The 24,704-nt window shown below is 41.1% G+C and overlaps 1 long non-coding RNA gene across 1 annotated transcript in view; it reads left to right on the top strand.

Moving 5' to 3' along the window:
• Positions 1-24,704, top strand: part of LOC140906939 (uncharacterized) — a 78,553-nt gene that overhangs the window by 18,690 nt on the left and 35,159 nt on the right. The window contains exon 2 of the long non-coding RNA XR_012157298.1: positions 21,817-21,890. This is a non-coding gene — a long non-coding RNA (uncharacterized lncRNA). The remainder of the gene's footprint in view (positions 1-21,816; positions 21,891-24,704) is intronic.

Consider the following 24,704-nt stretch of genomic DNA (forward strand, 5'->3'; position numbering starts at 1 on the left):
AAGCCTTCATGGGGAGCTTGTTCTTCCAGAACAAGTAGTGTTTTATTTGAATTTTATGGCCACTCCATTAAAAATTGTATTGGACCCTTTAAAATGATTTGATTGAGGGTGGTCTGCCTATGATTTCTATATTAAATCAGCAGTAATATCCCTCTGTTTTTCACATGTTGGTTATTCTTTCACATTTTAGCGGCTCTGGTTTGACATCAGTAGATTGAGAGGTATGAAAGCCTAGATAACACTTATGGCTTGTCTTTGCGGGGAGGGATAGCTCAGTGGTTTGAGCATTGGCCTGCTAAACCCAGTGTTGTGAGTTCAATCCTTGAGGGGACCATTTAGGGATCTGGGGAGTTGGGGATTAGTCCTGCCTTGGGCAGGGGGTTGGACTAGATGACCTCCTGAGATCCCTTCCAACCCTAATGTTCTGTGATTCATGTACAGCGCTACAGTGGCGCATCTGCACTGGTGCAGTGTAGTGCTTTAGTGAAGACACTCCTTCTCCCATCAGTATAGTTAATCCACCTCCACGAGAGGTGGTAGTTATGTTGATGGGAGAAGCTTTCCTATTGACATAGCGCTGTCTACATGGGGAGGACTAGGTCAGTATAACTACGTTGCTCAGGGGTGTGGATTTTTCTCTCTCCTGAGTGACATAGTTATACTGATATAGGTCTGTTGTGTAGATCTGGTCTTAGGCTCATCTATAGTGGCTGTAAGCGTGTTCATCTTTTGCTGACGAATTTGCGCTTGGTGGGAGTTTTATTAGGTCTTGTATTTTCTTGAGTTGTTTCTTAACCTATGCTCCTCCGGGTTTCACATATTCCTGTCCAGGCCAGCTTATTCATAACATTGGATTGGGTGTCCCTTTTTGCCAAGATTCTTAAGGAATTTCTTTCTGCTGAACATTTTTTCCCCATCTGATCAGGCTAGTCTTCTGAAACAACTACTACTTCTTCTTTTTTTAAATCAGAGGGTTGAATCCCATTTTCTGTAGATAGTCTTTATATTCATCCAGGGTTGGATGAATGGCAATGGCAAAACTCCTATTGAGTTGAGTGGTGAAGAATCCGGCATCAAGGCTGTGCTGTTGTTTCTCTTTCTTCAAGAAGCCCTCTTGTTACCCCCTTAGTCAAAGTGTCATATCACCTAAATTTCAGTTTGGCTTGAAATTGGAAGCCTGGTATAATTGACAAGTAATGCACATTTGTTTTCTTGGAAGATCGTAGATTAGAATTTTTATATCCAATTTCCCCCCAAAACTTTTAAACCTCAGATCTCATTTTGCTCATACATGTAAATTTTATCAGCTAACTTTTTCTAAGGAATTATGAACATGTGTTGAATATCCGTTCCTACTGTCTGTGATTGATTTATTAGATCTTAATCTATAGTTACACTTTTGTCATCTTTAACTACTCCTTTTCTATCTAAGGCTTGTGCGGGAAATAGCTGCAGTTAAGGACTTGCAAAGAGTCCTTCTAAATTCAGATTTACTCACAAGAGGATATTTACAGATTAAGTAAACTTGTTCTTTGCTTGTGTCCTGAGCCAGACCATGAGGGACTTGGACCAGGGGATATACATCTGCTACCGATCCAATGGCTCCCTTCCTGCTCTTTGAAGACTCAGTGTATTACCAAGTTGTTGGAGAGGTTTCTTGTCGAGGCACTTTTTGCAGCTGACTGCGTCTTGATGGTCCGTAGAGACAACGACCTTCAGGTCAGCACTGACAGATTTTCTGAAGCATCCCAGCTCTTTGGCCTCACCATCAATCTCGGGAAGACAGAGGTCTTGTTCCAACCAGCACCTCATTCCAATGCCCCAGTGCCAGCCATCTTCATCAAAGGTGCACAGCTGAAAAATGTGGATCAGTTCAAGTATTTGGGCAGCACCATCTTGAGTGATGGTTCCCTTGATAAAATTTCCTCCAGAATTAGTAAAGCCATTCAGGTCCTTGGCTGACTCTGAACAAAAGTCCTTAACCAACGCAACATCCATCTCTCTGCCAAATTGAAGATCTACTGTGCAGTGGTTCTAACATCTCTCTTGTATGGATCTGAGATGTGGACTCTTTATAGACGTCACATTAAACAGCTCGAGCAATTTCACATGCGCTCCCTCTGCTCAATAATGAGCATTCGCTGGCAGGGCAGAGTGACCAATACTAAGGTCCTTGAAAGAGCAAACAACCAGCATTAAGGAAATGCTACTGAGAGCACATCTTAGGTGAACTGGACATGTCATCAGAATGGAAGACCACTGTCCCCCAAAACAGATCTTGTATGGGAAGCTGAGTCAGGGCAAAAGAAAGAAGGGTCATCCATATAAGTGTTTCAAAGATAACCTGAAGAGCGGTCTCCAATGGGCTGGCATCAGTCTCCAAGAACTTGAGCAAATGGCTCAGAACAGGACTCACTGGCAGTCTCTGATAACATGTAATATATTTGAATGGGTTCGACAAAATTATCTCCAGGCTGAATGTGAAGGGCGCCACAGAGCTACATCATCAAACATAGATACAGACTTCCCAGGCTCTGTGTGGCCGACTCTATCCATCAGGGTTTGGCCTTCAGAGTCATATGTGTAGTCAGAAATGAGAACTGCGACAATATTGTCAGCGATGGACTACCAACAAACTCTCAGCCTAAGTTTTGTAGCAGACTTTTGAGAACCTGTAAGAGGGGAGAGTATTGTAAAAATAGATACTTAGTTGTGGTGGTTAGAGGAGTTTCCCATGGAGCCCTGGTTTATAGCAGCTGTCAGCAGTAGTATGAGAAAAGTTGCTAGTCTGTAATCTGACAAAACTCACATTGAAATCAATGCGAGTTTTACCTAAGAAAGCTGTGGAGATTATAGTTCCTGACTTTTATAAAGGGCTTGTTCCTAAGAAGAAATAAGCCTGCTTCTGGTCTCACACCAGTTTTACACCATTTACCTTGGAGTTATTCCTTATTTACATCTATGAATGTGAATCAGGCTTCCTGGGTGCTCAGCAATAAGCAGGATCCAGTCTAAAATGAGTAAGTCTGGAATTTGAGTAGTCACAGGTTTTCTGTTCATTTGTCAAAACATGGGATTATTAATACAAAGCTTGCATGAATACTTTCTAAATGTGCAGAATGTGCTTTCCCTTTTGTCAGTTTTCAAAGAAGTTTAAAAAAGATGGACAGACACATTTTGGTTTCTTTAAATCAGAACATGTTTTGTTTAAAAAAAATCTATCAGAACAATTATTCTTTAATTTCCCCCCCAAATGAATTAAGGGCTTGTGAAAGATGCTGTTTTGACAGGCTTGGAGAATGAAGCCCTCTTTTTATCCACCAAATAGATACAAATGGCAATCAAAGCTTCTCCACACCACCGCACCAATCTAATGTATCACAACCCTGTCCTCAAGTCACAATTTCAAAGTTTAAACTACAATCGGAGGTGTGATTTCAGTTTGGGTAGCCATACCCACGCTGTCTTTAATCTAGCACTTCTAAGAATAGCAGTGAAGACACAGTGGCACAGACTTCAGAGTGGGCTGTACAAGCCTGCCTGGAACCCAGAACGTGTACTTGTGTTGATAGCCCATGCTTCTGCATCTTCACTGCTATTTTTAGGTGCGCTAGCTAGATTAAAGCTAGTGTTGGGTACGTGTACCTGAGCTGCAGTCACACCTTGGACTGCAATATAGACATACCGTAAGGGTAAGAGGGTATTATAGGCTACAAACCAATTCATTCTTTCTGCCGAGAATCCTAAGACAGGTCAATCGTTGTCTGTAGTGGTGATGGATATTACCTGTTTTCTAACAATTGGAGTGAGACTCCTAGCTTATTTCATATCGGCCACTGAATGGTGGTCAGATGGCAAGAACTTCAGATCGCTACTGATGTGGGTTAGAACTGAAGCAATGACCTGTCAGTGAAAGGATCAATATGAAAACACCCCGCTCTCCTTCTGCATGATGAATGTGATAGTTCTACTGCAACTCTAAATCCATAATGAACAGCAACCAACTATACATCATTTTCCCAGTTCTGTTCTTCATGTGCCTGTCATCAGCTTTGTACAGAGACTGAGTGCAATCTTGTTTAAAAACAGGAAGAAAAAAAGGAAGAAATAGCTACACGTTCATTAGAAGCAAAATCAATTATTACTTTTAAAAACTACCTGCTTTCAATTAAGTAGGAAATTATCTAACCGGTTACTTAATTTGCTCTGGCTGGTAGCCCCACAACTGCTTTATGCTGAGTGGAGCATGAAATTAAATATGCAACAACTCTCTTAATGGTTATGTTTTTAGAAACATAGGTGGAATCATAGGTATTCTGTATAGCATAAAAAAAACCTTCATAACGATAAACTGTTTTAGTGCACTGGATATCTTAAAAAAACTACCACATTTTAGATTCTTTCAATATCTGGTTTATAATAAAATGATCTTTAGTTTAACTGATGCAAATGTGCACGTGGGACTTTATATATATATTTTAAATTACTTATATAAGGGGAAGAGTGCCTCTGGTAATAGCCTGCTGATAAACCCTTTATATCGCACCATATAGAATCATGGAAGTGTGGGACTTGAAGGGACCTCAATAGGTAATCTGGTCCAGTCTTCTGTATTCAATGCAGGACTAAGTAATAACTAGAGCATTCTTGACAGGTGTCTGTCTAACCTGTTCTTAAAATCCTCCAATGATTGACATTCCACAATCCCCCTAGGCAATTTGTTCCAGTGCTTAACTACACTGATGGGAGTTTTTCTTAATGTCCAATCTCCATTTGAGAGATGGGGAAACTTAGGCACAGAAAGGCAAAGTAACTTCCCCAAGGTTACCCAGTCGTAGAGGTGGGAATAGAGCCCAGTTGTCCTGAGTCTAAGTCCTGGGCTTTATTCACTAAGCCACATGGGTATCTGATTTCAAAAAGAAGATAAGCATCTTCCTTAGCAATATTCCCAAAGATTGTTTGAATGACTTCAAGATCAGAGTTCAAAGCAGCACACTATGCAGTCACAGTTTGAGCCACTGAAGTAGTAAATGCCTCAGTGTTTGCTTCATGTCTCGACTCAATGTTCATTGCTTGCAAAATAATTTTTAAAGATTCCTCTCAAATTTGGTAGGGGTCAACTCTTCCACAAAAGTAACAGAGGACCAATAAGAGGAGCAGGCCACTGCTACAGAAGATGCATGGCTTGTAGTAGCAGCTTGCCTCTCAGCTGACCATAAAAACAGATCGGTACCTTTCAGTTGGCCATTAGCCTTCCCAGGAATCATCTGCTTTTCTTCTTTAAGGAGCCAGCATATCAAATACCCCAAAATAACAAAAACAAATTGTAACTACGTTACAAAAACTAAACTAAAACAGAGAAGGCTTGATTTTCATTTACATTAAGGTCAATTTACACAGGTCTGGCAATGAAAAGTCACCCCAAGATTCTCAAACAACCACCAGCGATACCCTTAACCAAAGCCATCGTGGCTTATACCAACCATTGGCATCAGCTCCCTTTCACCATTGTCTTCACTCAGAGTTGCTGAGAAGAACAATCACCTGCTCTCACTCAATGTCTTCCATTGAGGTTGACGACATTCTATTTGCAGCTTACCCCGACAGAACCACCGGTGCCATCTTCATTAGAGTAAAAGCTACTGGAAACACATAAAGGCGTTGGTGTAGATAGCAGGGTAAGATGAGTGTTACTGAAAAATGTTATGTGCATTCTGTTGCTATGCCTTTTAGTGTTAAAAATATCTAAATGTTATATGAGTCTGGGATCCCACTTTATTTACATAAAATATTTACACATGAAGCAAGACAATTTCACAACTTTAAAATGTATTTTCTTGTTAGATTAATCTTTTCATATGCTAACCACTTTTCAAGTAAACATTTTCATAGTCTCCTCTACATGAATATGGCTAAAAGCTTCCTTGTTATTTTATAGTTACAGCTTTTCAAATGTATCCCATTTTGACATGGTTAGGCAACCTGCCAGTTTTACCACTAAATTATAGCAGAGGAAACACTCAGAAGAATTTGATTAGTTTTCTTCTTTCTCTCTGAGTATAAGGAAGACAAATTTATATTGAAAATGGAAGTTAGATTCTGAAGAACTGCGGATATCCATATCTGTGGTGATAAAAATGTAGACACATTTTTGGAATTATAACTTATTTCTAATACTGCTTTCTATTAGTGCTGTATTTTTCATTTTTATTAACATCATCTACAGAAATGCTTGAAAAACACAAAGCTAGACAAAAGCTAAGATGTTGGGCTGTGAAGTTCAGGGAATTGGTAATGGGCAATGGAGTCTTTCCTTCACTAGTTCTATAGTGCCTTCAATCCAAGGATCTGAAATTCTTTACAAACGTTAATGAATGAAGTCGCATAAGATCCCTGTGAGGTAGGTAAGATTATTAATATTTTTACATATGGGGAAGCTGAGATATGGAGAGGTTAAGTGATCTGCACAAGGTGAAATAGCAAATCAGTGATATGAACGGGAATAGAAACTTGAGCTCCTGATCCTCAAATTTCCCTCCTATAGCTTCTAGAACAGTAGTTCTCAACCAGGGATACGTGTACTCATGTGGGTAATAGAGGTCACGGGTTACATCAACTCATCTAGAGATTTGTCTAGTTTTACAATAGGCTACATAAAAAGTCAGTACAAACTAAAATGTCATACAGACAATGACTTGTTTATACTGCTTCATATTACTATGCATTGAAATGTAAATACAATCTTTATATTCCACTTGATTTATTTTATAATTATAAATAATTATAAAAATGAGAAAGTAAGCAATTTTTCAGTAACAGTATGCTGTGACACTTTTGTATTTTTATGTTTGATTTTGTAAGCAAGTAGTTTTTAAATGAGGTGAAACTTGGGGGTATACAAGACAAATTAGACTCCTGAAAGGGGTACTGTAGTCTAGAAAGGTTGAGAGCCACTGTTCTAGAACATGATTCATCTAGGTCACCGATTTGAATTTAGTTGTTTGGTTTGGTGAATTATGGACAGTAGTGATCAAATATTGATGCTATATTAGATATTAGCTTTTTGGTAGCCTATATTCAATGAATTGATGGTCTCAGTCTATAGTCAAACACACAGATAAGTGCATCACAAAATTCACTCAATGTAAAAAAACAATAAATAGGCTATATAAAAGCAAAGTTGTTTGTATTATTGTCTCCCCACTATTCTGGGTAGTGTTTCCACCGATTTATAGGCTTTAAGGCGAGATGGGACCATTGTGATAATCTAGTCTGTCCCTGTGTACCACACAAGACAAGAAATTTCACTCAGTACTTTGTGCATCAAGCCCATACAGAGGTGCTGGAACTAGGGCTCCCACACCCCTTCGCTGGAAGTGGTTTCCATCAGATCCAGGGTTTACAGTTTGGTTCAATGGCTCGCAGCACCCCCACTATACAAATTGTTCCAGCACCCCATAGCCCATATCTCATGGTTGAGCAAGAGCTTAATTTTTAGAAGACAAGTTTAGTATAATGACCATAAGCTATACGGGACATGAACACTAAAGGGCTTGCTTGCCCTTAAATTATGTGTCCTCTCCATGTCACAATGGAGGCACAATAATTGGGTGGCGTAAAGAAGCTTGCCACTGCCTGTATTGTGTATGTTTTGTGGAAACATTTTAGTAGCTAGTGTTATCTAACACTTTAAACTTTGAGTCAAACAGCTACTTATTTTTAAATAGGAATAACAATACATATTTTCAATGTCAAAATGAATTTAAACTTTTATACACTGAAGGGTCAAGTCTCCATCTCTTATTGGCAGGGAGGAGAATGAAGTCTGTTATCTCAATTTAGGTTAAGAACGACCACACTAGGTCAGACCAGTGGTCCATCTAGCCCAATATCCTGTCTTCTGACAGTGGCCAATGCCAGGTGCTTCAGAGGGAATGAAAAGAACAGGTAATTGTCAAGTGATCCATCCCAGGTTGCCCATTCCCAGCTTCTGGCAAACAGAGTCTAGGGACACCATCCCTGCCCATCCTGGCTAATAGCCATTGATGGACCTATCCTCCATGAATGTATCTAGTTCTTTTTTGAGCCCTGTTATAGTCTTGGACTTCAGAACATCCTCTGGCAAGGAGTTCCACAGGTTGACTGTGCATTGTGTGAAGAAATACTTCACAATACAATTGGTTGATGAGTTAGTTCTGAACAATTTATAGATTGTGACATTAAAAACTGCTTTGTGTGTGAAAAACATCTTTAAAATCACAGTGTTGTCTGTTGTGCAAGATTACAAATAAGAATTAAATACAGTGTAATGAATGTGTAATATAGCCCTAAAGTACAAGATTCAGCTAGTCTGAAAAAGGTTAAATTGTTTTAGGATAGCTAATATAAGGGTTCCTCACCAGGATTCATGTGGGTGACATTTTGGAAGAGTCCGAAGCAGATGACTGAGACAGGGTTCCATGTTCATCTCTCTGTATGAAGATTTTGAAGTTTAGGGCTAGAATTTATTTACTTACCAAATCTGTTTGGAAAAAATGCTTACAAAGGCTTCAGGTGCCTGTACAAACAGTAAAACTATAAAGGATACTGTGATGGGGCACCTGCCCCACACTGTGCTCTAAGGGGTTAATAGAGCCCCCAGGAGGCTGTGCAGGAGGCAGCCTATCAGGGAAGGGCTAAGAGGAGCAGCCAATCAGGGTCAGCAGGCCCATATAAGAAGAGTTTCAGGGTAAAGCACCTTCAGTAGCTGCCTAGAGCTTGAGGAGGGAACCTCAGGCTCCTAGAAGGAGTGCTAGCACCCTGGACAGAGCAGTGCTGCTAGCAGCGACCAGAGGGGGTGCTAAAGATGGCTCTAGGTTGGCTGCAGGAATTTCCAAGCTGAGATCCTGAGGCAAGGGCAAAGACGGGGCTGTGGGGAAGTGCCCCAGGGATAGTTACTGAGAGGTTGGAGGGGTTGCAGTACATGGCTGCCATCTACAGGGTCCTTGGGCTGGGACCTAGAGTAGTAGGCAGGCCTTGATCTCTTCCCCCCACACCCTTCTTGCCATTGAGGAAGTGGCTATGCAATTGGCTGCAGTTGCCACTGAAGGAAGTGACTGGACAGTGGACTGCAGTTCCTCTGGAATGGGGGAGAACAGAGTGTGACATAGCCGGAGAGCTGTGTCATGAAGAGGATGTTGTGGTCCTGGGAGTGATGTGGGTCCTGGAGCAGAAGTGATGGCAGCGAAACACCACCAGAAGAGGCTGCACTGGCTAACAGAGCTAATCCCTGGGACAGCCAGCAGGAGGTGCCGCAGTGGTGAGTTGCACCCTATCACAGATACACACACCTTATCCCTGTCAGCAGGTTCAAGGAGTTCAGGTGGCCAGTGGAGCTGGAACTAGAGGTGCTGGGGATGTGGCAGCACCCCAACTTGAAGTGGCTTCTATCATGTACAGGGTTTACAGTTTGGTTCAACAGTTTTTTCCGTACCTCCACTATGCAAATAGTTCCAGCACCCCTGCAAGTGGCTGTTTAACTGCAGTGTAGATGTTCAGGCTTGAGCTGCAGCCTGAGCTCTGGGACCCTGCCACATCACAGGGTTTTAGAGCCCAAACTCCACTCCAAACATCTACACTGCAATTAAACAGCTCTAAGCCTGGGTGAGCCTCTTAGCCCAAGTCAGCTGGCATGGGACAGCCACAGGTTTCTAATTTCAGTGGAGATATATTCTAAGGGTCTGATCCAAAGCCTACTCATGTCAATCAGAATATTACCATTAACTTCGGTGGGCTTTGAATCAGACCCTGTCTGGGGAATAAAGTTAATGAGCAGACATTTGAGTTAAGTCATAGATTCATAGAGTCCAAGGTCAGAAGGTGCCATTGTGACCTGCATAACACAGGCCACAGAACCTCCCTAAAATAATTCCTAGAGCGATTGTTTAGAAAAACATCTAATCTTGATTTAAAAATTGTTTGTAGTTTTCAGTTGTGATGCACCAAACTTTCACATTGGGTAAATAGTACTTGTGATACACTGAGTCTTCAAACCATGTTCTTTACAGTATTTTAAAAGTTGACTATGTCTACATAGCAGTCAGTCAATAGCTAAGAAAAATATAACCCTGTCAGAAAGGAGAGAGTATGGAGGGGGTCGGTACTGTACACACAGAAATAATTATGTTTAAGCAGGACAGTAAAAATATCCACTTTTACTGCTTTTATTTATGTTATGTCATGCATCACTAGGGAAAGTGACTTGTAAGTGCCTCTTCTTTTATGTCTGCATGTTAATGTGATTTTTTGCTTCCATTGAAGTGAATAGTAAAACTCATATAGGTGTCTGTGGTGAAGGATCATGTCCTAAAGGCTGCAGTCCTACATGTAGGTAGTCCTTATTCACACATTTATTCCCACTGAGGTAAATGGGATTACTTATAGTTTGTGAGTAAGGATTTCTCACATGGGTAAGGGTTTGCTCAGGATCATAACCTAAGTGTATAACTTATTAATATGTTTAGAGAGAGTCAGGCCCTTACAGCTTTTGTGACACAGGCAGTCTTCAGTTATCCTCTAATATACTGTGTACTGAGGAGCACTGCTGTAAAAACATTACAAAATGGCATTGCATAAGAGGATAGAAAGCTACAGTAAAACTAGCCAGTCTTCTGTCCACTTTTCAAAGCACTTGTAGTTCACATTATAAAGCAGATGAACTCATAACAGATGTTAACCAAAGAAAGTTTCTCTGTAGCTAGAGCATCTTCTAAATTAATGTAGTATTCTGAGAGAACCTTGAGTTCTGTTTCCAGACTAACAGAAATACTAAGTGAAGATAAAAGTGTCTGTCTCTGTGCTGGGGTACTGGTAAAGCAGATACCCTGTAAACACGAATAGAGGACACTGATTAGCACTGTATAAGAACCTATATAGATAGGGCCCTACCAAATTCACAGTCCATTTTGGTCAATTTCATGGTCAGAGGATTTTAAAAATCGTAAATTTCATGATTTCAGCTATTTAAATCTGAAATTTAAGTGTTGTAATTGTAGGGGCCCTGACCCAAAAAGGAGGGGTGTGTGTGTAGGGGGGGGGGGCACAAGGTTATTGGGTGTGTGTGTGTGCGGTACTGCTACCCTTACTGCTGTGCTGCTGCTGATGGCTGTGGTGCTACCTTCAGAGCTGAGCAGCTGGAGAGCGGCAGCTGCTGGCCGGGAGCCCAGCTCGGAAGGCAGAGCTGCCACCAGCAGCAGCACAGAAGTAAGGATGGCACGGTATGGTATTGCCCCCTTATTTCTGTGCTGGGCCCTCAGTCAGCAGCCACGACTCTCCGCTTGCCCAGCTCTGAAGGCAGCAGCACAGAAGTAAGGGTGGCGTGTATTGTATGGTGTTGCCACCCTTACTTCTGTGCTGCTGCTGGTGGGGCGCTGCCGTCAGAGCTGGGCGTCCGGCCAACAGCCACCATTCTCCAGCCACCCAGCTCTGAAGGCAGCGTAGAAGCAAGGGTGGCAATACCGTGACACCCCTACCCCCCAAATAACTGTGACCTCCCTGCAACTCCTTTTTGAGTCAGGACCCCCAGTTTGAGAAACACTGGTCTCCTCCTGTGAAATCTATATAGTATAGGGTAAAAGCACACAAGACCAGATTTCACTGGGGAGGGAGAGACTAGATTTCAGTCTGTGACACATTTTTCATGGCCGTGAATATGGTAGGGCCCTATATATAGAATAGCATTGGACCCAATCCTACTTCCATTGACTTCAATGGGAGTTTTATCACTGATTTTCATGAGGGAAAAATTAAGACCACAGGTGTCGCATAGCAAAACAACATCTGACCCAGGGCTTTAGATCTCCCTTCCACAGTATGGTAGAATGACCATGGATCTTACCATCGTCAGGGGACCACATAAGCCTTCCTTCCTGTCTGAAACTTTCCTGCATTAAGAGCAATATTGAGAATTAAACAAAAATATTACACATCCTTGCCCTGCATCCAGGGGTTGAAGGGAGAGAAGAATCCAAAGTTCAATGGCATTTGGATTACATGTTGGATTTTTGTAATACCATAAAGTGTTTAGATACCACAAGGAATAAAGAGCATGCTTTTATTATAAAGGGTTATAAATAAAGTGAACAGACTGTTTTTTTTTTCTACTCAATTTAAATACATTTACTTTTCCTTCTATAACCTTAAAGTGATGACATCTAAACAGTTTTTTCTACCGCATGAAATGCTGTATGTAAAAATATAGAACTAGGAATATTCAGCTATGCAAGGGACTTAACTGGTTGATCATCCCTCACTGTTTATTGCTTAATCATAAAGATAGAGGTGCATGGCATTTCCTGGGGATTAATAACTGGTAGGGAGGAGTTAATGGTCTGAGGTGTGGCTGAGGGCCATTAACCCCAGCTGGTCATTAATCCTCATTATAAAGCACAGAAACTCAGCTCACCAAATACAGCAAAGGACAAACCAATCCTCTAATTATCCTTTTTGCTGCTGCCTATTCTCCTTAGATCTATTGGAACCTGTACTGTAATTTTTGGATTAGGTGCTATAGTTCTCACTGAGGCAGAACTCCAATTCATGGTAGAGTTGTCTAAATTACAATTGAGTGAGAACTGTAGGACTTGGTTCTTAATGTGTAAATGGGAGCAGAAATTAAAGGAGCAGTAGTATAGGCACTGATAAGAAGCATCTAGAAAAACTGAGCATTTAGGATGTTCCATTACTGAATTAAATGAAGAGGGGGTGAGTTAAAAAAACTAAATTACTTCAAGCTCACAAAAATAAATTTACTTCCAAATAGCTAAAATTTAATCTAGTCTCCTGTGGGCTGTAATTGTTCAGTCTAATTTCAGTTGTTGAGTTTACTGTGTGTGGGTGTGTAGATGCTAGTGGTGGTGGCCTGTGATATATAAGAGGTTGAACTAGATCATCTGTTGGCCCCTTCTGGCCTTAAACTAGAATCACTCAAATTTTGTCTGTATTTCAGTACTGAATGTATTTTAAAGGTCTCTCCTGCCTCTTTTATTCTGAGATTATAAAGCATTTTCTCTCATTAGACAGTTCCAAAAGCCACTCCTGTATGGCTTGTGGTAACTGGTATATAAAGTATCTATAATTCCAAAGTCCTTTCAGTATAACAAAATTCCAAGTGTTGCAGTCATTTTTACAATTATATAGGTAAATGTTGGGAACAAGAGTTTTAAAAGTTTGATTTGATGTATGCAAGAAATGCACATCACTGTATTGCACTAGACATGTCAAATTAATGGTAAACTCATTGGGCAGATTGTGTAGGTATGACATCTTGTATAATTTTTTTTAAAGAGACTGCAGATTCTGTGCTCTTGCATAATCTTACTTTAGTAAAACTTTGAACCTACTAAGAATATTACTTTTTGTTTTAAAAAAAAAATTCTAAAGTCCTTCACTCAGGCTCAAATTCTGTTGTGTTACATCAATACAATGCCCCATTAACCCATGGGTTTGCATAGTGAAACTGTGGAGAGAAGGTAGTCTTTAGTCCTTGGTCAGGTCAAATGAAAAGCACTGAGAATCTGATTCTTGACTGCCTTACACCTTGTGTAGTCTGATGGTACCAATCAGAATAGTATTTTTTTCTACCCACTTTGCACATATGTAAATAATTACACAAGATACATGGCAGTGGAGAATCCAGTCTTGGGGGTTTGACTTGAGTATAATTGAAGGCCTAGTCAAGTCAATTGAGGTTTTGCCCTTTAATGTGAGGATTTGGCTTCCATAGTCCTCTTTACAAAACAAAACCAACAATCTCACCTCCCACCCGGATAATGAGGATGAAAACCCATTTAGTCGGTATGATATCAGTGACAGAGGGTAATAAATTTTAGCACTTTACCTCATCAAAATGGACACTCAACTATGCATAGGTGGACTACAAGTATTTTAAGAAGGGTGTTGGAAATGGGAAGGGCCTATCCCTCTTAACTAGGGAGTACTGCTCTTCCTACATGACTGGGGTTGAATGACAAGTTCACTGTGGAGTTAGGGCTCAGTCCTGCCATCTACACTCATACAGGCTTTCACAGATAGCCTTGTATAATATGTAAATAAGGATCACAGGATCAGGCCTCTGCTCTCATCTGGCTGGGACTGTTAATCACTGTTACTGCCTTTTAAAGCCTGCTTCTCACTATGGACATTACAATTTAATACGTTTTCTGTTTCTGGGTAGGGACTCTCACATTTGGATGCCTGACCTGGTCTCTTCCTCCCCACTCTTCGTTAATAAAATTTTTTAACCCCTACCTTTATTCCGTCCCCATAAATCAAGCAAACAATACCTGCTGTTTAAAAAAAAAAAACTCAAGTAAAACAAACCGACCCTCTAAGCCGTTGCTTTTAAAGTCGCACCACGCTGAGAGCCCATTTCAGTCTGCTCTGTTTCACTGCACACACATGCAAATTATTTTGCAATCTGATGAGCTGGCCTTAAACAAAGAAACCTGCCTTAAATTCTTAGGCCAATTTTGCAAGGGGTGGGGGGAAATCCCCTCATCCCCGTTAGCTTTAGAATAAGCGAACCCCAGAAAGCGGTCTGGGATCGGTCACGCCCCTACTACAAAAAGCACGGCAAGGGGGCGGGCAGGCTGCTGCTCCCGCTGATCAGGGGGAAGTTTGAGCCTCCGCTACCTAGTCACGGCCAGAGCGAGAGGCTGCAGCCCTGGGGGAACCTAGGAGGGGCCGCTGTCGCGTGCCGGCCCAGCGCGTGCGGCTCCCTGGGAGGGGCGCTGGCTGCGCGGGAAAGGTGCGTGGGCTCCGTGGTGGCTCTGGAAGGCACCGGGAAGCTGTGAAAAGCCCCGCTCCCACCTGCTTGCCCCCTGCTGATGAGATGCACCGCTCCCTCCTTGCACGGACCGGCTCAGTGGTGTGAGGTGCTGGGCACCTTGCTGCACTCCGGCAGGGCTTGAGCCCTGGGCACCAGGTACCTCTGGCAGTCCCGGCTTCCTGCCCTGTGTGACTTCTGCCCTTCTGGTGTGGGGGCTGCACCAATACAAGCCACAGCACAGGAGTAACAAGAAGATGCCCAGTCTAGCTGGGGAGCTCCCTTGGGCAGTTGCAGGGCACAGGTGACCTCAGGAGGTGAGTGTCACTGAAAGCCTTTCTCCAGCTGATTTATCCCGAATCCCAGAGACTCATCAGATGCTGCTACAAAATAAAAATGGAGAGCCCCAGATCTACCTGCCCTTACATGGGCGTGATTCTCTCATGGAGCCTGGTCAGTGCTGAGGATGCTACCTTTGAACTCAGCAGCCCTGGGTTCAATCCCCAGCTCCTCCACTAGCTTCTTCTGTTACTTGGGGAAAATCACAACCTCTCTGGCCCAGATCCTCAAAGGTTTTTAGGCATCTAACTCCTGTTGATGTAGCACCCAAGTACTTGAGGATCTGGGCTGCTGGGCCTCAGTTTCCCATCTGTAAAAATGAGGATAAGAGGCACTTCCCTACCTCGCAGGGGTGTCCTGAGGATAGATACATTAAAGACTCAGGTGTTGTCAAAATCAGGTACATATGTGTACCTAAGATAGCTAGACTTCCATTAGAGTCATAGCTGTTTTAGTGTGGAAACCTAAATACAATTTGCCTGTTTTACCAAAGATTTGACCTGAATATTGTAAATAAAAATATAAATATTAATTTATAATTCCTATCTCTTATACACTCTGAGCAAGAGGTTAATGAACAAACTTGAGACTCCAGTGTGATGGTTTCAGGTTACCCAGGACTGAGAGTCCTTTTGTTGCCCTCTCTCCGCTGTCTCCAGCAAGAGGAAGGCTTGCTGGTGCTTAACGGGGTGTGAGCTCCATGACATGACATAACCTGTTAGCCACCCAGGCACTCTCTTATGGGCTATGCCAGCCCCTACTTTTCCTTGCAAGTTAACAATCTGTGCACCCAGTCCCTGAGTCCTTGAAGCAGTGGGGGGCAACTGCGGCCCATGGGCCGCATCCGGCCTGTCAGGGTAATCTGCTGGCGGGCCGTCAGACAAGTTTGTTTATATTGACTGTCCACAGGCACGGCCGCCCACAGCTCCCATTGGCTGGGAATGGCGAACCACGGTCACTGGGAGCTGTGGGCGGCCGTGCCTGTGGACGGTCAATGTAAACAAACTGTCTGACGGCCCGCCAGCAGATTACCCTGACTGGCCGGATGCGGCCCATGGGCCGCAGGTTGCCCCACACTGCTTTGAAGCATGCCCCTGTAGTGCTCTACCCTCTATATACTGAACACTCACAGAAATACCAGGTTTGTTGTCTTCAGGGGAACAGTGCACACATGAGCCTGTGAGAGTCAACTCAGGATCAGCACCTAGCTTAATATCACAGCACTTAAATATATTTATAGTGAAAACAATAAGTTTATTATCAAAGATTGAAGATTCAAGAGATAGCAAGTAAGAATAATGGAAACAAAATGTTATATGTAAATCAAAATAATAATATGCTTTCTAGAGACTAAACTTATCTGTTAAGCTTCCTGTCTAATGAAGTTTCTCTCACCCAAAGCTTTTTGCAGTGTTGTCTTCAACCAAGGCTGGTTGTGATTCTGTTTTCATGAATGTAAACACACTGCCTGTTTACTTCCTCGATACAGGATAAGAGGGTGTCTTCTTACCCTTCTACTTATATCCTCAAAGTTCATTGTCTGCACTCAGAGAGTGTAACTCCCATCGCTTGTTTTTACTCTTTGCTCTTCCCTATTAACTTTATATCTCTCTGTTGTAAATGTGCATCCATTGTGTTAGATTGCAATGTTTAATTTACATGCTGACAGGGAGACAGGTGAATATACATCTTTTGTCTGACAGGAAACCAGTTTCTCCATCTCTGTTGAGATACAGAAACCAAGAAGTTATTTTCAGTATTCATAATCATTCCTTATATAGTATCTGTACATACATTCATAACAATACCATTGTGACCCTGGATTTCATTTAAGACCTCACATGATATTCTGTGGTGAACCAGAATGTATATACTGGAATCAGGATATTCTTGTAACCTCCTTACTATTTGGAATTAAGGAGTTCTTGGGTCACACACTGTCCTGAAAATACTTACATGACTTCAGAGAACAACTCATATGAGTAAAGTTAGGCATGTGTTTGCAGGATCAGTACATTGAAATAACTGTAGTTTACATTTCACCTAAGACCATCCAAGCATCTTAAAACTATTACTTAATTAGGCCTCAATATATTATTGTTATAGCTGAAGAAATATACTCCCATATTAACTCTATGGGAATGGTAACTTTACTGCAGGTGGGGGGTTGAGGAGTGTGATAAGGCGCACAAGAGTGTTAAAAAGTCTAGTAGCTTTTTGTGTACACAGAAGTATTTCACTGTCGGCAGTTTGGACTGCTGTGAAGCTGCTGAATGTTATTTTTACTTTAGGAACAGTTCAGCATACTTTATTGAATGTTTTGTGGTTGCCTGGCATCTTGGGGATGCTATTTTTCTGCAGGAATGCAGGCATCCTCTCTTTTCATTCTTATTATTGTGGCTATAGTGGCTTTGGAGCAATGTCTTTCATTACATTTTCAGCGCTAGCTGTCAGCAGTACTAGTCCCATTTTATATGGTCGGGTACTTAGTGAGACCCAGTTCAGAGACTCTTTTAAGCATGTTTTTGGAGTATAAGGTATCTTGTATGAGACATGTTAGAATTACAGTATATAGGTTTATTTGTAGGCAAAATCTCTGCCTTTCCCTTCATTTCCTATAACCTTTCTTGTTTCTGGTTTGTATTTATTGCAGTTTTTGTAATTCTCGGGATTAACCTTTCATAAGTGTTCTTCTGGCCATACAAACTGTTTTATGGCAAAAAAGTGAAGTTTCTGAAATATCAGTTCACATGCAAAATTTCACTAGAAACTATTACACCCACAATAATCCTACAGCCCTTAGCTTTGTATATATGGAGAATTCTCTTTTGGTTTTGGAGATCATGCCTACCAAAGGCTGTGGGGACCTTGTGACATTTTGGGAATTACACAGATCAGCAAGGGGTTCTTACCATCTACCTTATATCTTTGGGTGCCTTAATGCTATGCTATTATGTCGCACGGCCTTGACGCCAGTAGCCAGCCTACCAACATAAAGGTCTCATCCTGGCTTCCACCAAACTAGTGGAGCCTTTTATTTTATTTAAAGTGAATTTTGTAATGTCGTATTACACCACTTTGGGTTCGACTCTGGCGGCTACAGTTTCAAGCTTAACAGTGAAAGTCACCTCTGCTACTTGCTTTAGATTTAGAATCTCTAGGAACACATAAAGACCAAGGGTAGTGACCACACATACATTCACAAGTACAAGGTTTAGTCTGTTTTGTAACTTTAATAAAAGTTACCATTGAAGTTATGATTACCCAAGCAAGTTACAAATATAATTATACTTACATCCTTAACAATAGTGTTAGGGTCTGATGCGTCTCATGGATTGATCATCAATAGAAGGATGGTTTCTGCTGGAGTTTCCCATAGGGAGCTCAGTTTTCCTGCTCTGGGGGCACTCTCGTTTATAATGTGATTCTGTCTATACCTACATTCTGCGCATGTCCATAAAAATGTCAACCTTCTTTTTCCTTATTGGTCTGATGTTCCCTAGAAACTTACGGGGCCCTGATTTCTAGGCTTGTGTAAAGGTTGCGTAGGCTCTCTTTACCCTCATTAGCACTGACACGAATCCTGTATCCTTTGGTTAAGACACATGCTGGAACAGATTACCTTTTACAGAATTTTTTTATGATTTAAAATTAATCTTCCAGCTAATTTTTTAGTACCTCTTCTCCCATAATCTTAGGGAATCTGGTTATTCTTTGGTCACATACTTATGTTAGCATTTCTTAGCTCCGAGGCCTAGTATGGCTAAGCGAAAATCTTACAGGCCTCAGCCTGTAGGCCTTGTGTTTCAGCTCTGCTTACTTAGATACCTAATACATGATTATTCCCTCTACCCATTGATCAATTTTATGCTTCTAGAATCCTACAACTCCACTCTATTTAGCATACAACTATATATAAATATGGGTTGTCAATTAATTGCAGTTAACTCACGTGATTAACTCAAATTAATTGTGATTAATCAGTTTTAATTGCATTGTTAAACAATAGAATTTATTGAATTATTAAATATTGAAATTTATTAAATATTTTTCAATGTTTCTACATTTTCAAATATATTGATTTCAATTACAACTCAGAATACGAAGTGTATAGTGCTCACTTTATACTTTGATTACAAATAATGCACTGTAAAAATGATAAATAAAAGAAACAGTATTTTTAATTCACCTCATACAAGTACTGTAGTGCAGTCTCTTTGTCATGAAAGTTGAACTTTCAAATGTAGAATTATGTACAAAAAATAACTGCATTAAAAAAACAAAACAAAGTCCACTCAGTCCTATTTCTTGTTCAGCCAATTGCTCAGACAAACAAGTTTGTTTACATTTGCAGGAGATAATGCTGCCTGCTTCTTGTTCACAGTGTCACCTGAAAGTGTGAACAGGTGTTTGCATGGCATTGTTACAGCTGGCATCACAAGATATTTACATGCCAGATGTACTAAAGATTCATATGTTCCTTCATGTTTCATCCACCATTCAAGAGGTCATATGAATGTTTAGCATATCTGGCATGTACATACCTTGCAAAAGTCCCGTGAGAACGCCTGTTCTCACTTTTTGGTGACATTGTAAATAAGAAGTGGGCAGCATTGTTTCTCGTAAATGTAAACAAACTCGTTCGTCTTAGTGATTGGCTGAACAAGAAGTAGGACTGGGTGGACTTGTAGGCTCTAAAGTTTTGCATTGTTTTGTTTGGATGTCATAAATATAAAGGGAAGGGTAAACCCCTTTAAAATCCCTCCTGGTCAGAGGAAAAATCCTCTCACCTGTAAAGGGTTAAGAAGCTAAAGGTAACCTCGCTGGCACCTGACCAAAATGACCAATGAGGAGACAAGATACTTTCAAAAGCTGGGAGGAGGGAGAGAAACAAAGGGTCTGCGTCTGTCTGTATGCTGCTTTTGCCAGGGATAGAACAGGAATGGAGTCTTAGAACTTTAGTAAGTAATCTAGCTAGGTATGTGTTAGATTATGATTTCTTTAAATGCTGAGAAAAGAACTGTGCTGAATAGAATGACTATTCCTGTCTGTGTGTCTTTTTTGTGACTTAAGGTTTTGCCTAGAGGGATTCTCTATGTTTTTGAATCTAATTACCCTGTAAGGTATCTACCATCCTGATTTTACAGAGGTGATTCCTTTACTTCTATTAAAAGTCGTCTTGTAAGAAAACTGAATGCTTTTTCATTGTTTCTAAGATCCAAGGGTTTGGGTCTGTGGTCACCTATGCAAATTGGTGAGGATTTTTACCAAACCTTCCCCAGTAAGTGGGGTGCAAGGGTTGGGAGGATTTTTGGGGGAAAGACGTGTCCAAACTACTTTTCCCAGCAAACCGAGTTAAAGTTTCGTGGTGGCAGTGGAAATCCAGGGGCAAAGGATACAATTAATTTGTACCTTGGGGAAGTTTTAACCTAAGCTGGTGAAAGTAAGCTTAGGAGGTTTTCATGCAGGTCCCCACATCTGTACCCTAGAGTTCAGAGTGGAGAAGGAACCTTGACAGGAGTGTAGTTATGTAACAAAATAAAACTCTACATTTGTAAGTTGTACTTTTGTGATAAAGAGACTGCACTACAGTACTTGTATGAGGTGAATTAAAAATACTGTTTCTTTTGTTTATCATTTTTACAGTGCAAATATTTGTAAACAAAGTATAAAGTGAGCACTGTACACTTTGTATTCTGAGTTGTAATTGAAATCAATATAATTGAAAATGTAGAAAACATTGAAAAATATTTAAATGGTATTCTATTATTGTTTATCAGTGCAATTAATCATGCGATTTAATGTTTTTAATTGTGCGATTGTTTTTAATCGCTTGACCAGCCTTAATGTGTGTGTGTGTGTGTGTGTGTGTGTATGTATGTATATAAAACATAACATGTTTGTTCATTTATTGTGTGATTTTTATAATTAACTATGAACTAAAATAATTGGCTATGCTAGTTACTCTTCTTCAGGATGATCTCAACAGTCATTCCAGTCCTGAGTCTCCCCAAAACTGTCTACTCTGCATTTTTAGCTACCAGACACTCAGACTTTACTCTTCTGATTCATCACCCTAGACAGAATGAAACCTATCCCCAGTTATCAGTTGACTTTCCACACGTACTCAACACAGTTTGCACACAGAGATCTATGTGGAGGCAAAAATAAACAAAAGATCTATTTAATAGAAAAATCAGACTCAGATGAAACAGCAAAGGAAGCAAATGTATACAAGTTACATAGAAAACAAACATGAGACGCAACTTCAGGTTTTACACTTGCATATATTGAGTACAGAGGACTGGACTAGATGACCTCTCGAGGTCCCTTCCAGTCCTATGATTCTATGATAAATTCCCCTTTTTAATACAAGTTACTTACTGCCTTTGAACAGTTTCCCAATGTGCCTTCTATCATAATGGGGATTAAGCATTTTGCAGACAGCACCCTGCCTAGATGCTGGTCCTTAGTTTTTTGGGTAACAAACACAAGTCTGCTTTTAAAAAAAAATGTTTTCTTTCTCCTAGCATGATGATGCATGGTTATTCAGAATGGGGAACACTGTCTCCCTCCTTTCTTAATTTTCTAAGACTTGGTTTTTTCTTCACTTTTAATGTTTCTATTAACTTTAATGGTTCACTTTTGTTTCTTCTTGTGTTGTATAATTCTAGGTGCTTGGAGCTAGTCTGATTTGGTTGGCGAGGCAGCCCCTCCCCGCCTGACTGCTTCACTGCCCAGCTGTGAGGTAAAGATGAATGTTGCAGCACAAATCATGAGCACAGCTCTACACATACCCAAATATATTAAACTCATAACCAGTCTATCTACATATCTCCTAATTCTTTCATAAAAGACGTTACTCAACATTTTTTATACACAATAACACTGTATACAGCCACTTGATTCAATTGCTTACTTTTTGGGGTTCAGACCCCATGTTCTCACCCTGCAGTATCTTGATTGTCACAGAGGTCACTGCAAATTAAAGCAGCTCAGTGGTGCAAGGGTGGCTCCCTCCCACCTACACTTGTCTCCTGTGAAATGTTGCACAGAATCTAGCCGACATGTTCTGATGCACCAGTTAAAAGTGGATAATATGGAGTCAATGTGGTTGAAGGAGAAGGTGGATGGTGAGAAATCCATGGATACTGCTCAGCAGAGGAACCACATCCTTTTTCTTTCCACAGAAGATATGATGTTCTCCAGCATCCCTATATGTGTAAGCCATAAAAAAAATAAGTTAATCTCGCTGTAGCTTTTGCTTCAGTTATCATTCATTGACCCATATGCTGCATAGTTCATTTTCTTCATTTCATCTTTTGGCATGACCAGTCCATTGCCTCTAGCTTTTTTTATATCATTCAAGAAAGTCTTCACCTTGGTTTGATGTTTCAGAAATTTATTTATTACCCTGAGGCAGGTCTGGATTAAGGCAGGGGCTTTAGGGGCTGCAGCCCAGGGCCCCGGCTCAAGGAGGGCCCCACAAAAATAAATCACAGACAGCGATCTACAACTCCGGGCCACTAAAAGTCCTGTGGTGCAGAGGGGCACTCAGGCAGGCTGCCTGTATGCCTGGGCCCCATGCTGCTCCCAGAAGCAGCTGGCTGCTAGCATGTCTCTGCAGCCCCTGGTGGGGGGAGAACGATGGCTCCATGCTCTGCCCCACACCCAGCACCATCCTCACAGCTCCCATTGGCAAGAAACAGGCCAATGGGAGCTACCAGGGTAGCGCTAGCAGTGCACGGAGACGCACTGTCCCCCTCCCACGCAGGGGCCACAGACTTGCTAGGAGCCAGCTGCTTCTGGGAGCAGCGGGGGCTATGGCAGGCAGGCAGGCAGCCTGCCTGAGCCCTGCTGCGCCACTGGTCGGGAGCCGCCTGTAGTAAGCGCCTCCTGGCTGGAGCCTGCAATGTGTCTTTGTCTGATTAAATACTTCAGCATGATACTTCATTTTCCAGACAAGCTTAAATATTAATATAAATGTATTTCAGGGTCCTTGCAGTACATATGTTTCTACTACTACTTCTCTTCCAGTACTTCTGAGATCACTCTTCATTCCATCCAGTCAAAGGGCTTCTCAGAGTTTAGAACACTGTTTCTTGCCCTCAGTGGTGTGTTCTATTTGGCTGTCCTTCCCAGAATATGATTGATTGGATTGTTAGCTCAATGAGCGATGTACAACTGTTTTATTATAGACCAGAATAATATTTGAATGTTGTTGTTGTTACTTCTGGACTTCCAGCTGTGCATGATTCCCACCCTCATATTTGATAGGTTTGACTGGAATGGAGTTGAGAATAGAGTGTGGGTGTGGCTCACATTTCATAAGCAAGCCCTCTTCCCAACTCAGAAAAGGTTTATTTCCTGTTTGCCCCATCCAGAGTAAAAAACTAATTAAAAAACCACCACATATTAAGAGACAAGAGACTACTGAACATGATGGGCTAAAATTCACCGCAGGAATAAGCAGACATAACTCACTGAACAACTGAATTTGGTTTGTGTTGGAAGTGAACTTGGCTGGTGGTTCCTCAGTCTGTCAGGATAAGAACTGTGAAAAATACCAGTCTTCCAGAAATGCTGCAAGGAGTCCAGATGTAAATTTGTGTCATTTGCATCAGATACAAACAAATGGTGCGCCAACACCTGTATAGTTGCAAATGTTTCAGGCATAGGAGATAGAGATCAAACTATGTGAATGAGCTGTATCCACCTATAGTATGGAAGAACTCTTAGGGAAGCACTGTGGGAAATTAAATTGATTTTTTTTTTATCTAGTTGAGTGAGGGGAGCAACTAGGGTTGCTGTATGCATTGTAGCAGATAGCTTTCAGATAAGAAAAGAAGGTAGCCTGCTTGCATTACCTCCTGAGCAGGAGTTAAAGACAATTGCAGCCTTTGTAGCTCCCGTAAGTGGAAAGATTGTTCTTGCATAATGATGCTAGTCAACCCAGAAAGTGTAGCAATGAGAGCGTGCTTCTTGCATGTCTGTTTGCTCTGGCAGAATGTCGCCTAGAATTACTGGTGATGGTATGGCTTTCACCTAATCCAGCACTAGTTAATGCATTAAAAGCACACTTGAGCCCATATATAGTTCTGAGATGACAGAGCCTGCCCTCACTTCTGATTCAGCTCTCACCTACTCCAGTATAAATCCAGTAGTTACTCTTGTGTAAAACTGAGATGAGATCAAAGTTGGATCCCAAATGCTGTAAATATTATAAGACACTAATATATTTTGTTAATTAAAATTCCAGTCACTGATGATGATAAACCCACCTCATTTATAAAGCATATCATGGGACATCTAATTTGGTAATCACCATACAGTGTATCAAAGATTCAATAGACATATATATTAGAAAATATATGTAATTAAGTGACTGGTGTCAAGTCATGTATTCATATACCATTTATTAATTGGAACTTGCATCTTCAAAACATTTTAGTCAATACACGAACTTTTCTCAGCAAGATGCAAGTTAGGTGTTTGTTTTAAATTGTGAGGCAATGCTAATGTTTCTTGTGAGAAAGATAAGAAATCAATACATGCTCCTCAC

This window comes from Lepidochelys kempii, chromosome 2, assembly GCF_965140265.1.
Source record: "Lepidochelys kempii isolate rLepKem1 chromosome 2, rLepKem1.hap2, whole genome shotgun sequence".
In the NCBI taxonomy this organism is placed as follows: Eukaryota; Metazoa; Chordata; order Testudines; family Cheloniidae; genus Lepidochelys; species Lepidochelys kempii.